We start from the raw sequence: 16,629 nt of genomic DNA on the forward strand, positions 1-16,629 counted from the left end.
CGTCAACCTGTTTAATGTTGTGCGTTTCTGTCAAAATGCAGGAATTGTTTCTGTGTTTATATGTTGTCTGTTGTAATCTTTGTATGAAGTCGGTGGTTGACGAGTTATTTTTGACGCTTCCTTATTAGTGTGTAGAATTTCATTCATCTTCCTTTATCTAACGGTTTGATTGGTATCTCACCGTTTTCTGATAGTGTTCTTGATCACATGCCTTAGACATAGAATGTATTTTATCCTGTGTTTTGGAAGGTGAAATTCAGATGAATTTGAGGCTGCTATGTGTATTGATTTTCATTTTGGTTTGTGCTCTTGTAATGCGACATTTTTGTTGGCGTAATATGTTTATTTTGTTCTCTATTTCTGTGCCCTCTTATGATGTTGGCCCCTTCATTTTTTTTGTAATTTTATGTGTAATTTTAGTGTACATTTGTAGTGTCGAGGTATGGCACAGTATTGATATGGTAACTCTCCCTCTTGAACATGTGTTGGCCTTTAAAAGGGCCGTTTAGTATTGTGATCCTTATTTTGGCCCGTGCTGTATCCAGTTATGTACGTTGTTCACAACGTTTACTGTTGCTGGAATGTTGTGTGGTTTCTTGTCGATTCATTGTACGGCCTAGGATCTTGTCTTGCTGTTTTTCACTCACCTATGTTCAGGGACGTCTTCCATCTATAGTGCAGGTCTTTTTCTGTTCGTCTTCGTGTAAGCTTATGTTCTATTCGTTGTCGGAGAGAGTTGGGTTACCATTGTTGTCTCTTAACACGAACTACTAACCGTTACGTTTTTGTTATCTTGTTTGTATGGATGGTGGTGTTGGCTCTTGTTCCCGCCTTAATGTTGATTGGTTAGTTTTCTTTCAAGTCGCATTTGAATGGCTGTTAACTGAGCACTGTAATATGCTCTTATTTTTGTATTCTGATCAGTGTAATTTTGTGATTTCAGAATCTTGTGTTTTAGAATAGCGTTATTGAGTTTTGTTCTGCAGAAATTGATGTTTGTATTTTCTGTGGATTGAGCTGTGTATTGCCTAATCCGTACATGATTGTTGGGACAGCTAGTGTTACGCTTATGTATATGACGATGGATACCTAAAAAGGTATTCTCGTGTATGTAAGCTTTCGACTTAAACCTGCAGAGCAGGAATAAGTAAGAGTCATAGTTAGTAAAGGGAAAGCAACTCCACACATCGTTCATATATTGGTGATTTGCGTTTAATGTATAGTAGTGTGTATTTTTTTGTTTCACTGTCTTGTTGTGTATAGAACCGATTAGGCACGGCGAGACACAGCTGTAATCTGCGTGTCAGTGCAGACTGTACTCCAGAGTGGAGAGACTGCGTACGACACTGCGATCCTTTAACGCTATGTTTCGAAAGTTTGCCAGACTTTCTTCATCAGTCGCCTCAAGTTCATCTTCAGTGGATAAAATGTGTGGTATATTGGAAGATTGTATGTATTCCTATATTGTCCCACTGGAAGTATGTTCTTTTTATTCTGGAAGCTAGGATATCTCATTTTGTTCAGTTGTGTTCAAGGTCGTGTTCGTATCGTGTTTACCATATTGAGAAATAGATAGATAGATGTGGTCGTCAACCTGTTTAATGTTGTGCTGTCAAAATGTTGTATTTTTCTGTAATATAAGTTGTCAGTTGTAAACTTTGTTTGAAATCATTGGTTGACGAGTTATTTTTGACGCTTCCTTATTATGTAATCATTAGTGTATACAATGCCATTCCGCTTCCTCTATCTAACGGTTTGATTGGTATCTCACCGTTTTCTGATAGTGTTCTTCATGACATGCCTTCGACATGAGATGTGTTCTATTCTGTGTTTCGGAAGGGAATATTGAGATGAATTCGAGGCTGCTATGTGTATCGATGTTCATTTTGGTTTGTGCCCATGTAATGCGACATATTTGTTGATGTTATGTGCACTATTTTGTTCTCTGTTCCTGTGCCAGCTTATACTGTTACCGCCTGTCTTTATTTTGTAATTTTATGTGTAATTTTAGTGTACATTTTTGGTGTTGAGGCATGGCACAGTGTTGATACGGTAACTCTCCCTGTTGAGTTTGTGTTGGCCTTTAAAAAGGCCGTTTAGTATTGTGATCCTTGTTTGGCCCATGCTGTATCCAGTTATGTACGTTGTTCACAACGTTTACTGTTGCTGGAATGTTGTGTGGTTTCTTGTCGATTCATTGTACGGCCTAGGATCTTGTCTTGCTGATTTCTGCTCACTACAGTCACATGAGGTCTACTCCGCTCCGCGTCTATGCGCCTCATAGATGTGTGCACATATGTCCGTCTTCTTCTCAGGCACATGTACACACGTCCATGGCAGAGCGGAAAAGACCACCGGTGACCGTGCACTCACCTATGTTCAGGATGTCTTCCATCTCCAGTGCAGGTCTTTTGCTGTTCGTCTTTGTGTAGTCATATGTTCTATTCGTTGTGGGAGGGAGACTGGGGTTACCGTTGGTGTATCTTAACATGAAATACTAACCGTTACGTTTTTGTTATCTTGTTTGTATGGAGGGTGTTGTTTGCTCTTGTTTCGCCTTCCAAACAGGATATACACTTATATTATCCACGATATCATACATAAAACGCAAACAACCCAAATATGAACGATGTGTGGAGTTGCTTTCCCTTTACTACCTATGTTTACATAAAACAGCCAAACAGGATATACACTTATATTATCCACGATATCATACATAAAACGCAAACAACCCAAATATGAACGATGTGTGGAGTTGCTTTCCCTTTACTACCTATACATTAAACGCAAATCACCAATATATGAACGATGTGTGGAGTTGCTTTCCCTTTACTAACAACAATTTACATAAAACAGCCAAACAGGATATACACTTATATTATCCACGATATCATACATAAAACGCAAACAACCCAAATATGAACGATGTGTGGAGTTGCTTTCCCTTTACTACCTTGAAGCCTGCTCTACTGACAACTGAATATAAATTTCTCTGGCTTTACCCACCAAAGCACTCTGCAAAAGCATAGACCAGGACTCCTTAGGCCAATTCAGACTCTGAGCAACTTTCTCAAAATGAAGGAAATATTTATCAACATCCTTTTCTTGGAAAGGGGGAACTAACCTGAAATGCTTAGTGATGTCAAACTTGTCTGAAGGGAAGAATTTTCCTGACTGTCCAAGCTCTAAACGTTTTATTTCTAACTGCAGTCGGTGTTCTGCTAATTCTCTTTCCTTTTCTTTTTCCTCTCTTTCTTTCTCCCTTTGTCTTTCTTCCATTTGCAATTCTTTTCTTTCATTTCCAATTCCCTCTCTTTCTGTCTTTCTTCATTTCTAACTGCATTTGTATTTTTTCTTTTTCTAATGCCTGTCTCTCCTTTTCCATTTGTAATTCTTTTTCTTTCATTTGTAATTCTTTTTCTTTTTCTAATGCCAATTTTTTAGCTCGAAATCTGCCTGTATTTCTAATTCCAATTTTTTGAGTTCGAAGGAAGACTCAGGCTCATAATCTTTAAGGCAGACTCCTCAAAATGGCCAGAATTAACTAAATGTTTTGCAATCTTGAACTGTATTTCTCGCTTGCGCATAGATCTTTTGACATCTACTTTAAGGAAATTGGCCAGTGCTATGAGGTTGTCTTTTCTGAGGGAATTAAATGTGTCCTGATCAAGGTCATCCATAAATTCGTCTGGCTTGAATTCCGCCATGATTGAATTTCGCTGAGTTCACAGTATACAGTAGTTTTGAAAAGGTAGGCAAAATGTTGTCAAACGGCTCAAAATATTCGTATCCCGGACAAGCCCCCAATTTGTTACGTGCAGAGAAAACGAACAAAAGGGTGAACTCAGCAGTTTCCGTTTAAACAAAATTTATTACGAAAACAAAACTAATTGCTAAGTCAGGGACAGAGTACAAGCTTTAAAAGTGTACAGACTACTTATCTCAGCTGGGACGGCAAAGCTCCAGTCTCAGAGTTGTAACAGTCAGTCGGATGAATGAACAGTCCTTTGGCTTGCAGGCTTGAAGCTGCACAAAGTCCACAGTATAAATCCAGCGTTGGCAGTGAAGGTCTTGAAAAGTCTTGAGAATGACTACTGCTGGAGTTTAGTAACACACAAGAGACACGATCCAAAAAGTCTGACTGCAAGCCTGCTGTCCCAGTATTTATACTCATGTGTTTACATAAGCATATAAGAACAATCTAGAACTTTTATTGACATGCTAATTACTGTTCTAAAATTATCTCTCTTACACAACTAATCAACTTTCCAGAACATTCCAAACATGACTAATTGAATCAAGGTTGTGAGGTCATTAAGGGCAGTGACCTTGAGAATGTTCTAGACTAATTGAACTCAGGTCATGATGAGTGTGGGGGAAATGACCTACATAACAAGAGCTAACATTGAATTTGAAGGTACATATCATACATCGGCTTCCCGTTTTTGGCAAGCATAAATGCCGTCGTAACAAGATGGTCAGTTTCTATTGCTGGTCGTCGTCATTCGGTTCACGCATTGCGAGTGCATGCGATCGGATTGTTGGCAAGTGAAACCGTACGTACTATCGGGCTCAGCGGGACCCAAAAAATTTCCACAATCATTGTCCCCGTCACGATCTCATCTGCGATGCGCCAAACAGTCCAAATGCGGTTGACTAAACTCGTGAGACCTTATCGATTCAACGCGAAACATGTCGTATCTGTCAAGAAAGGCATTTCGCTTGGTTTGGTCATGGAGGTAGTCTCTTCCTACCTCCATGCTTTGGCAATGGTGGGGTATTTGAGACACGACGTACTGAACATTTTGGAACCGTCATATTTCAACCAAGGCCACTGTGCTTTCCAAATTCCATTTCGGGAGATAACGTCTACGGCGTTTTTCCTCATCATAACGCTTATGTTTAGATCTTTTGTCAGAAACATCGATCATCACATCGAGTCGTCGATTCTCAGACGATCCCACTCACGCTGGCCCTCGTGGCGCCGTCGTAAATCATCACAATGTCGTTTCTCAGAGTTACACAATGCCCATCGTCGTAAACTACGTGCCTCTTTACGGCAACAACTTTGCTTGGTTTTTGCGTACGTCTGCGGAGCGGAAATTACGCTCTGGCTCGCGAAAATGCACAATGCCTTGTTTGCATTAGTGGAAATATTACCGTAAAATACTCATATTTACAGCGATCACTCCACAAACTATCTGCCAACAATGTTCGTCTACCTCGCGAGGCCGCATGAATGATTTTGAAGTACTGCACGGTCGATTGCAAATAAGCACTATGACATTGGGTTTTGCAATTTTTTACCTATTTGTTGGGGCGGAGCAGTCAGCATACAACAAAGAAATGCTGTTTACGCCAAGTTTTAAGCAACTTTTTAATTGGACGATGAAACAATTTCATGTCGATCATCGAAAAATTGCAACATTGTGTGAGTCGGCAAATGAATCGCAGAAGAACGTCACAATTGTATCTAAAAAAGTCAGTGATTGACATTTATTTTGTGTGAACGACAACGCAAATCGGGCGACACCGCAACTTAGGTTCGCGTTGATTGCGCAAGAAGTTGTATAAACAACTTGTCCGGCGGGCGACCAGATTTTATTTTTGACTTGCCCGAACGTAAATTTCACTTGTCCCGGGCGTCGGGCGATAGGAATTGTCAAGCCCTGTATTGATATATTTTGAAATTGTCTTTATTATCTCTTGTAAGTAAATCAGTTCATCAGTTCAAAGGGAAAAATGCATGAAGTTTGTCTGGCAAAATAGTGCCAATACTACACCAAATATTACACTTTGTGAAAATTACAAACAGTAGATCCGATAGGATGTTGTCAAATGACATTAATGTTGGGCTCTTTTTACAATTAGGTAATGGTTAATGTAGGGTGAGGGTTATTTGTGTCATGGAGGTAGTAGAACTACCTCCATGTTTGTGGTAAGGGATTACAATAGTCCTTACATGGAAAGCCTGCATATGATCGACTATCTATTCATTCTTTTTAAAGTGCCATTTGTATGGGTATATAAGGACATGTGGAATTATGGAATGCATTTAAATACACGTCTGTCTTTTTGTTGACATACCGGTACTTTGTACCATTACGTATCCATGCACAGTTAAGATTGTACTATATCACATACTGGGTATCAGAGTTTGAAACACTGAATGTGCATACATGTATCTCTGTCCGTACATAGGTCACATCAACCGTGATGACATTGTATATACTGTGACTGACAATCAAGGAGATTATTGCCACATGGTGGAGATACAAGTGGAAAGTAAGGAAAACTGACAGGTAAGTGATATGCAGGGATCTTTCATTTTTAATAGTCAACAACCAGAGCCAATATCATAGTAATTTTTCCCTGAAAAGTACTATGAGTGTTTAACAGACAGTGATACATAAGGTAAACATCTAAATTTTATTATTTAAATATTTAACCCTTTGAGTGCTAAGGTCAGTTTTTGTTGCCTTTATAGAATATAACACCAACAATTACTTTCAGTCCTAAACAATTTTTTTTTCATATTTTTCCCAAAACTTTGGTCGAAAATTGTAGCTAACAAAAAGTTTTCTACATTGGTCCAAAACTATCAAAAAATTCCAGATATGAACTGAATTGCCTCGCGTGCACATTTTGTAAAGTACTTCTTGGGGTATTGGCTTTTATGACATTACATTGTTTTATTCCCGAAATTAATCCAATCTATCTAAATTTGACATTATCCCCACTGTATTACGCAATGAAAAAAAAGAAAAGAAACCATTTGAAAAATTATGATCCAACAATATCTGTCGATGCAAGTGCAAATGGCTGAGCAGGCTCTTAACTGGCAGAGGTCGCGTTTGCGTATAAATTCTGCATATTTCACATATAATTGCCATGTAGAACGAGTTGACCTACTTCACAGTATCTCAATGCGCCCAAAAACGATACAATCATCTGTGCCGCGCCGTGTAGCAGCAAAATGAGTTCGTGACCTTTGAAGTACGCGTTTCAAAAAATAAATACCCATGGGAACCTGCTCACCACGCCACGCAACTCATGTACAGCTGACTATGGTGCACTTGTCAGGCGATGGTCGATGATTCTGGTTATTGCCTATATTGTCAAGTTCAATGCCTAATTTACGGAAACACGAACTCTGTCTAGTGTATTCGAAGCTCTGCGTACAGGTTGTGCACACGGCCTCTACCACGTGCTGTCCTGTGGACAGTGTGGTACAAGCCGTCGGCCTACCACCGTACCGCCGGGAAACGCAGACCTATTGTACGCAGGAGCATGGCAGGAGCTAGCCTACTGCTCCTGATTTAACATCAATGCCAACATGGAAATCTCATGAAAAATTTGTCATTGTTGGTTCTGTAGCTAATACAATCTTGAAAAGCAACTTAAAAGACACAGACTGTCAATACGTCGCCATAATATTATGCTGATCTCAGCGGAACCATGCCGGAATATAAATTCGCTGACACACACACAAGATTGAAAAGTGTCACTCTACATCTCATTCTCAGAGAAAAATGCATTGATCAAATATTATGACGCTAACCTTCGATAATCTAGCTTTTGGTTCGCTATGTCCAGAGTAACCCACACGATTCTTAAAGTCAAACGTCGACACGACGACATCAACAGTCAAAACTCAAGATTAGCGATCAGCGCGGCCGAGTGACTGAATTCAGAAATCACTTTGTGTAAAATGTTTTAGTATAGCGCCCTCAAACATACTTATTTAGCCTCCGATAGACTTATACAGGCCACAAATTTTCTTTTACTCATAACTTGATAAATTCGCAAAGCACAACCACCAAAAACTAATCAGTTCTTGCAAATTTGAAGAACAAATTGTGTGCGAAATGTGATCGGAATCTGCCAAGCCGTTTTTGAGATATCGTGCTAACAGACAGACAGACAGACACACACACAGAAACGCCTAAACCATAACCTCGCTGCGCGCATGCGCACGCGAGGTAAAAATGAGGTGTTAAAATGTCTGAAAAAATTAAAATCAGGTAAAGCCCCAGGTCCAGATGGCCTTCCAAATGAGTTCTACAAGTATGCCTCAGACATTATTCTACCTTTACTTGTTGAGCTTTTTAATTGTATTTTTGAGTCTGGAATTTTCCCGTCAGAATGGACTATCGCTATTGTTATCCCGCTCTTTAAAAAGGGTGACAGAAAAAGATGTGAACAATTATAGGGGTATTTCTCTTCTCAACGCATTAGGAAAAATATTTACTGCGATCCTGAATGACAGATTAACTAAGTGGTCTGATAACGTAAATATCATTTCAGATTGTCAGGCTGGCTTCAGAAAGAACCATTGTACTACAGATAACATCTTTGTTCTACACGCTATTATACAACCAGATATGAACTGAAAATGCTCACGTGTTTCATTATATATTGCATTTATGTGCAAGTTTGAACCTTTGCTACATGCTTTGCTACATTTAAAGTGTTATGATCAACACAATGAATTTCACCACAGATCAATTCTAAAGGTCATTAAGTATTCAAATATGTAATTAGCTGAAATAAAAATAATTAATTTCTTTGAGTACTGTCATTGTATCACAATATAGCATGTGTAATTACCTTTGGTCAAGTCCTTCAAGCTCTATATGCCAAACCGTGAAAGCTTGTTAGCTATTTATGCAAATTATGAATTAGCTGACATGAAAATGCAAAATGACTTTCAATACTGTTATAACCTGGTATAATGATCAATGTACACAGCATGTTTCGCCAAATTTTATCAAGTAAATGCCAGTATATATCCCTAATTTGGAAGGTTCATTAAATATGCATATTGGGAATTGGCTGAAAAAAATGTCAAATGACTTTCAATAATCTTGTATCATAGTATCTTTAACGTACATAGCAAGTTTTGCCACTTTGGTCAAGTCAAAACAGATAAATATCGCTAATAAATGCGGGATATCGGACCGCAGGCGGGCGAAGATTGCATTATAAGCTAGCTCTGCATGGCAGGGCTGTGTGTTACCGGCGTTACACGGCCTCCCACCACAGGTGGGAGGCCGTGTAACGCCGGTAACACACAGCCCTGCCATGCAGAGCTACATTATAAGCGCGCCAACCCAAACTCACTGCATGGACATCACATTTACGAAATCGAAGTCCAAAGTCAACTACGTCATTGTTAGAATAAGAGAGGTTTTCCATCAAACGGGACCATACCACCACAAATTTTGCACAGATGGCGTTGCACTGGCATTGAAAAAGGGTGCATGGGAGCATGGGAACGCGGGCAGTTTCCCTCGCTATGGGTAGGAAATGCATTGAGCAAGACACACTTCCGGGTTCGCAAAAAAACGAGGATCCCATTTACGGGGCGCTCAAATATAACTATTTGCTGTGATACATAGCAGAGGCGTATATGTTTGTGATGCTGAGAATAACATCAGTAAATAAATGACGGGTTTTAAAAGTTGCGATGAAACAGACTCTGAAGGTAGCTCGCTTGGGGAACACGTCATCCCGGCCGCTGTCCGCTTTGACCCCAGTAATTCACACTGGTTTTGGTCGGCCCAAGGTACCCAAGTCACTTCGACCCCGTCACACTTTTGCGTACATGTCCACGGAGACGATTCAACATGTTCAACAACAAAGCCAAGACAAAAATTGAAAATATCAATAAAATGGCTTCACAAAGGCTGAAATACACGATACTCGATGAAGTATGAAGTTTATGAAATGAAATCAAAATTGACAACACAAGTGTTTGTCTCGGGTAATACTATGCCTACCAGTTGAAGTTGAACTATTCTACAGACTGTTTTTTCCATACAGTGCAGTATTTGTCAGTGACAAATTAATCTTTGCAATACATTTTTTTGCGATGAGCTGGAAATTTGATTAATATCGAGTTAATGTACATAAATATTCCGTTATTTACTGGGACACGTTTATTTTCTCGATCCGCTATCTGCGGACTACGTGCTGAAGTACATTGACTGTTCATGTCAACGATCGTTTCTCCCTCTGCAGAGTTTCTGTATCCCGTTCAACAACGCTGTACCTCGATCACACGATAGTGACGCTATGTAGCTGTGCAGTATTGAAACTTATCATAAAATGGCCACCTCGTCTAACAGTAACACGTATTGTCAGGATTATCGTACGGCAAAAAAGACTGCAAAACTAAGACTTATGAATCTTCATCAGAATTGAACACATCATGATTGTACACGAGTATCAACCGTGAATGCACGTTGAGCTCGGCAGTTACACAAGCATGTACGCTACATGCATAGCCCTACGAGTATGGCGACAGTGTCCGGCTTTGGCTACGCCGGGGGCTACGCCGCCTACCGGAGGTGGGAGGCGGCGTAGCCAAAGCCGGACACTCTCGCCATACTCGTACGGCTAGCTACATGCACTGCCGCGATGCCGATCGTATGCATTCCAAGGCCTATCCCGGAATTTGTTTCACAAACAACCTCAAAGGAGAGCAAACATACTTCTATGGACAATGACGAATACGTTTCTTGCGAAGCAAATCAAAACAGTGCAGCAGTACATGAAGTAGGTCATGGCCTTGTACTCTGTGCACGAACCTGATTGGACACTTCAATACCTTTGACCCAAAGTTATTATTCATCAGCACTTCCATGCCATGAGGCTAGGTAGAGAACGTATTACGTACGCAGTGTACGCTGTGTGTTAGGAACGCACACAGGGAATGCACAGCGTACACTGCGTACGTACGCAGGGCTAGCGAGAGAGTTGCCGACATCGACGGTTATTTACGAAAAAAGAATAAAAGACTGGCATTTTTGGAAGCGATCGAGTAGCTGCGGTAGGCAGGGATACGACTTGGGCCCAAGAACGCTGAATTTCGGCAGTAATTTGGCTTTTTACGTCAAGTCCAAAAATGGATTTGAAGTCACCAACTCTACGTACGGGTCTTTGCAGGGCTGTGGTGAGGCGGGCTATTAATAGCTGTAGCGGAACACACAGCATCGTACGCAGGGCTAAGAACGTATGTACTCATTTCTGGCGATCGAGCAGCGAGGGAAACAATCAATTACCAAGGATAAAGCTAATTTGCTAAACGATATTTTATCTTGAATAGTGAGTTGAATGAGTAATAAAATATCATATTTTTAATGTTCAATACGAGGTTGAAACACGGAGGGACCGTGGTTGAAACCAGAGCTATCCAGCTGTAGCCAACCTGGACAAGCACATTTCACAGCGCCCTCAAACAGTCGATTGTTTTCACTTGTCATACGCGGCGTAACAGAAAATTAAAACTTTCATAACTTCATTAATATCCAAGCCAAGCCCACCAAAACCTTTTCAGTTCTAGCCATTTGAATTCTGAAGATGTCTACCAAATTTGACTGAAATACGTTCAGCCGTTTTTGAGAAAATGGACCAACAGACAGACAGACAGACAGACAGACAGACAGACATCGCTGCGACATAACCTCGCTGCGCGCATGCGCACGCGAGGTAATTACAGAAATATACATAAAAATGGTAGAATGTTACACTTAAATTTTGATGGGAAAAATTCAGCACTCAAAAGAGTTAAACAGGAAAGACGTGAAATGTGAATATTCCGTTGTTGATTAGATCATTAGCTGTTCTTATTCAGATATTTGTGATATTAATTTTCCTTTTGTGACAAAGACAACATTGATACAGCAGTCATGATTTAGATTGGTACACTGATGATTATGTTTAAACAAGTGGCTTCAATGTGTCTGTTGGTGTTGCATAATACAATATGATTCAAAGCAATGTTAGAAAGCATCATTGAAAACTGGTCAGAGATTTCCAAAAACAAAAGTATGCAGTATGATTTACTATAATGGTAAACAGATACAGTCAGTGTTGGATTCCTGGTCTATGAAGTCAAGATATTATTTACATCAGTTTTTGTACATTTGATTAAGTTAACTACTGTTTTCTATGAATGCTGTAAAGTGGTATGCCCTTTCACAATACTTGCCATTTTGTTTGTGCAAGTGTATGAAGGTTGGCTTCACTCGATAGTTTAATTGCACCATGTGCTTGGTAAATAACTGAGCCATGAACCTTGTCAGTGCTTACTCATAAACGCAATAATCAACTCCCATTTGAAAAAGTACAAGTCTGCATCATAGTCGGAATAGGCTCAACCGGTGGACCAAAGGCTACAATTATTGCAGCTACTGCATGTGGTGAGCGAGATGCAGACAGTTTCAAATTACATGAACTTGGTTGTTAGGTGCCGGCTCTCAACAAACATCTTTCAGGTATATAATGGGTCCAATCTACGTACTCTGCGCCAGGTTTGCGCCAGGCGCATAGTCAAGAAAAGGCACTCTGCACCAGGGGTTTGCACCAGGCAGCTGCGCCACCCTTTGCACCATGCAGTCTGCGCCATGTTGAACTCTCGGGGTTCATCGGTACGGTCCTTTTGCGCCAGGCAATCTGCGCCATTTTTGCATGAAACTTGTACTCAGAGTTGTACAGAGAGTGTGTTACGTGTTACGTGACCATTTTACTGGTCAGCTTGGGAATAAACTTTCAAAATATTGATGTTTAGTTGAAAATAAATCGCAGCGATGTGAGTTACAATATTCAACTAGTACTTCACATGCAATATTTTGAGCTTGATTTTTCCGATGATGTTGCCGGGTTACATTTCAGCTGTGCGAATATCGGCCAGCCGCGCGGCTGTAGCTTTGCGGCAGGAGGTTGCCAGCGAGACATTGCATAAGATTTTGAAACAACGAAAGTCAAATTTTGCTTTGCGAAATCCACCCAAATTTTTATCTTTGAGGCGAGTTTTCCCATAGACCTTAAAAACGGAAGGTCTATGGTTTTCCGTTTAAATATTTTCGAGAAAACCTCAAACTATTTTCATAAACTTGAACCACGGAGGGACCGTGCTTGAACACAGTCCCTCTCCCGGGGTCCCTCTCCCCAACAACGGAGATCGCGATCGTTCAGATTGTGGTTGGCAAGTTAAAGTACACTGTCTTCAGAAACAATGTTCAAGTTTACAACTCAACGCAAAATGCAATCTAAGTCTCCGTAAAACCAACCATTTTACTATAATGAAAGTATCGTCCAAGTTTATTCTGTTACTTATGATCAATGAATGAATCAATGTACGGTCTGCACGGTACACTCTGTGCAAACACAACGACCTTGCTGCTGGATCGCACATGTGTTTACTCTGACGACATTCACACTACACCAACCAATAAGCGTGCGACAAAATCCTCGCGCCCCGCCTACTGATACAAAAGTCTCTGTCTATGATTCAAAATTTTGAGGGTCATATTTATAAGACAACATTCTTTGTTTTAGCATGTTTCACACATTCAAATTGTTTTGTTCGAAACTGCCTCCATATACGTTTGTGATCGAACATCCCGACATCGACACAAATTTAACTACTTTTTTCCCTGCCGATACGTGTTAATGGCGGTGCTCTGCCATCTATACTCGTTGCCATCTACACTCCTTTTGACCTTTGACACATGCACTGGCATGTCACTCCATTGTTATGCAAATAACTGTCACTCAGTGTGAGTGTTGATGGCAGTGTAAGGTGCCATCTATGCTCTCTTTCCATCTATACTCCACTTTTATTAACAGAAAAAAATATCGTTTTCCCAATGTTAAAGAAATTGCAAAAGGATATAAAATGTTTGATTTCATTGCAGAACCCACTGCACACACCTAAGCTTACCAGTTTCCAGATCGGATCTCAATGTACGAACTTCACAGGGTGTACAGTGCATGGGTAGGCCTAGTGGCCCGGGTCCCGTAGCTATACTGGCGATTGGTTGATCCGTGATATTTTTGTTTGAACTCACATTCTGAATTTTAGTAGTTTTTGTGTTGTCAGTCATGTTTTCATTGTTTTTGGTTTTTTTTATTTGTCTCTGTAATGTACTAATACTTGAATATATTTCAGATCCATTTCTAACATTTTTTTCTTGCAAAACACCCGAAGTGAAAGGCATTGTTTCTAGTTTGTAATCTTGATTATTGAAAGCTGTACTCCAAGCATCCATTTACCAAAGTCGCTGACTGGCAGAATTTGTCAATGATTCCGTTAACTCACAGCAGTAATCGTCTTTATTCACTGTCCCTCTGGTATATTAAAAATATGTCAGTGCAGCTTTTACAATGAAGCTCCGTATCAGAAATTCAGTTCAGAACCTATCATATATAGGTAGCAATTGAGTATAGATGACAACAAAGTATAGACAGCAAAAGAGTGTAGATAGCAGTGGAGTATAAATGGCATGTACACATGCCCTCTATACTCCTGCTATCTATACTCCGTACAACCATTTCTACCGGCCATACACTATACTTGCCCTTGATTTGTTGAGTCATTGTCAAACTTATTTTCAAAATAAATCCTCGTGAAATATAATGAACAAAGAAATAATGTACCAGCCCCAAGAAGTCTCTTCTCAGTTTTTTTATTTATTATAAAAAAACACCCTCATTGAAGTTTTCATTGTTCTAAATCAAAACAGTATATGATTTAAATGAATTGGCCTTAGATCAAATGAATTAAGTTTAGAATACATTGTGTACCTTTCAAAAACCTCTCTCTTGTCATTGCAATGAATAGAAATAGCAACGGAGTAAAGATGGCAATGGAGTATAGATGGCAATGGAGTATAGATGGCAAGTGCACTTGCCATCTATACTCCTGCAATCTATACTCCATCCATTGCCATCTTTACTCCCTGAGCCCGACTTTGATCGGTTCAAAGCGCCCCTCACTTCAAGCCCTCACATTCGCTCGCACTTCGATTGTGAGAGCCCTCACTTCAAGCCCTCACATTCGCTCGCACTTTGATTGTGCTGGCCCTCACTTTGGCTCCGCACTTGTCGATTTCTGGCACCTTTACATACCTCTCAGACAAGACAAAAAACATGAGCGAAACGTCGAGTGTGGAAGAAAGAATTGTCGTCGGACAGTCAGCAAAAGACGCTAGATAAGCATTAAGTTACAGGCGAAACTATTTAGTTAACATAAGAATAAAAAATTAAAAATAGAGACAATTACAACAGTGTAGGGGTTCCGCGTTTGAGGTGACGTACTTTATTCACAGCTAACCCTTTCCTGTGCAAAGCCTGGCCCGGTGCCGTGCCGATTTTATCCCTCGCCGATTTCGTCCCCGCACAAGCGCACACTATCCAACATGGTTTCTATTCATAAAACGGCCCCAGACATGTAGCCCCGAATCTGAAGCCACTTTCTTCTATCATATGTCAGCCCTTTCGACTTTTTGTTGAGAAGCATTCTCATCATAGCCTGTCAAATCGTATACTTGTACCGAAATTCCTGCAGATGAAACAGTATTGGTCGACAATGGGGTGCAAACTGGCAAGATCGCGTACGCATCCCCCCAAATTTTTGGCGTGAACTTGGATTTTGAGTCGAGGGTCGAAATCCGGCAACTGCAGAACCGAAATCGGCAGCTATAGCAGTTCTATGTTTCAAGTAAATAACATCGATTGATGCACTTCCCCAAACTTTTAATACATTTTTAACTAATTTAGACACATAAATTGACCATCGGATTGATTGTACGAAAGAATTTTAGCGTGAACTTGGATTTTGAGTCGAGTGTCGAAATCGGCAACTGCAGAACCGAAATCGGCAGCTATAGCAGTTCTATGTTCCAAGTAAATTCCCGGAGTAAATTACACCGATTGATCCAAACTTATTTCCATTTTCAACTTATTTAGACACATAAAATTGACCACCTGATAGATTATACGGAAGAAATTTTAGCGTGAATTTGGATTTTGAGTCGAGAGTCAAAATCGGCAACTGCAGAACCGAAATCGGCAGAAATTTTAGCGTGAACTTGAATTTTGCGTCGAGGGTCAAAATCGGCAACAGAACCGAAATCGGCAGCTATACAGTGCGGACGCAGATATGCGATTTTTCCGTTGTTGCTAAGCATGCTTATGCCAAATTCCATCGTTGCCAAGGGGTCCTGGCGTTCGCTTCAGAGCAACATCAGACTGACTGGGTGACGGTTCAGGTAGGTGGAGCTCTCCAAATTTTCGTTTAATTTCGCAAAGTAAGTTTGAGATCGAATATTTTAAGTAATCTTATTTTAAGAATACTGGTCTCCGATCAAAATTGAATGTTCATGCAGTAATCCTCCTCTAAATAATGTAAATATGCCCAAAGAAAATTGACATTGCTGACGATAGTGGATTGCATCGTTAGGAGAAAGTTGTCAGTATTATGTCCTGCTTTCTGATGTTAACATTTCCGTCTCACGGCCTTATCTTGAACAATTTTGGTAATTTCCGTGACAGTTTATTTATAGGAATAGATTTTGTGAATATCGCTTCTGGAGGAGGTCATTTGACAGTACGATAGCGTATGAAATGCAGACACCTGAAAACCGGAAGTACATTAACTTTCCAGGCGATATAATTGATGATAACTTCGTTCACATATTCATATTTAGTATCACGGTCGTTTAATCCAGTTATTTGTTAGGGAAGCATTAAGTTGACAACCTTCTGTCGCTTACTTAATGTATTATCATGCAGAATAGCTATAACCGTCGCGGTATTTCAAAAACAATACCATGCAAGTTA

Source organism: Ptychodera flava (genome assembly GCF_041260155.1).
Source record: "Ptychodera flava strain L36383 chromosome 23 unlocalized genomic scaffold, AS_Pfla_20210202 Scaffold_24__1_contigs__length_23054250_pilon, whole genome shotgun sequence".
In the NCBI taxonomy this organism is placed as follows: domain Eukaryota; kingdom Metazoa; phylum Hemichordata; class Enteropneusta; family Ptychoderidae; genus Ptychodera; species Ptychodera flava.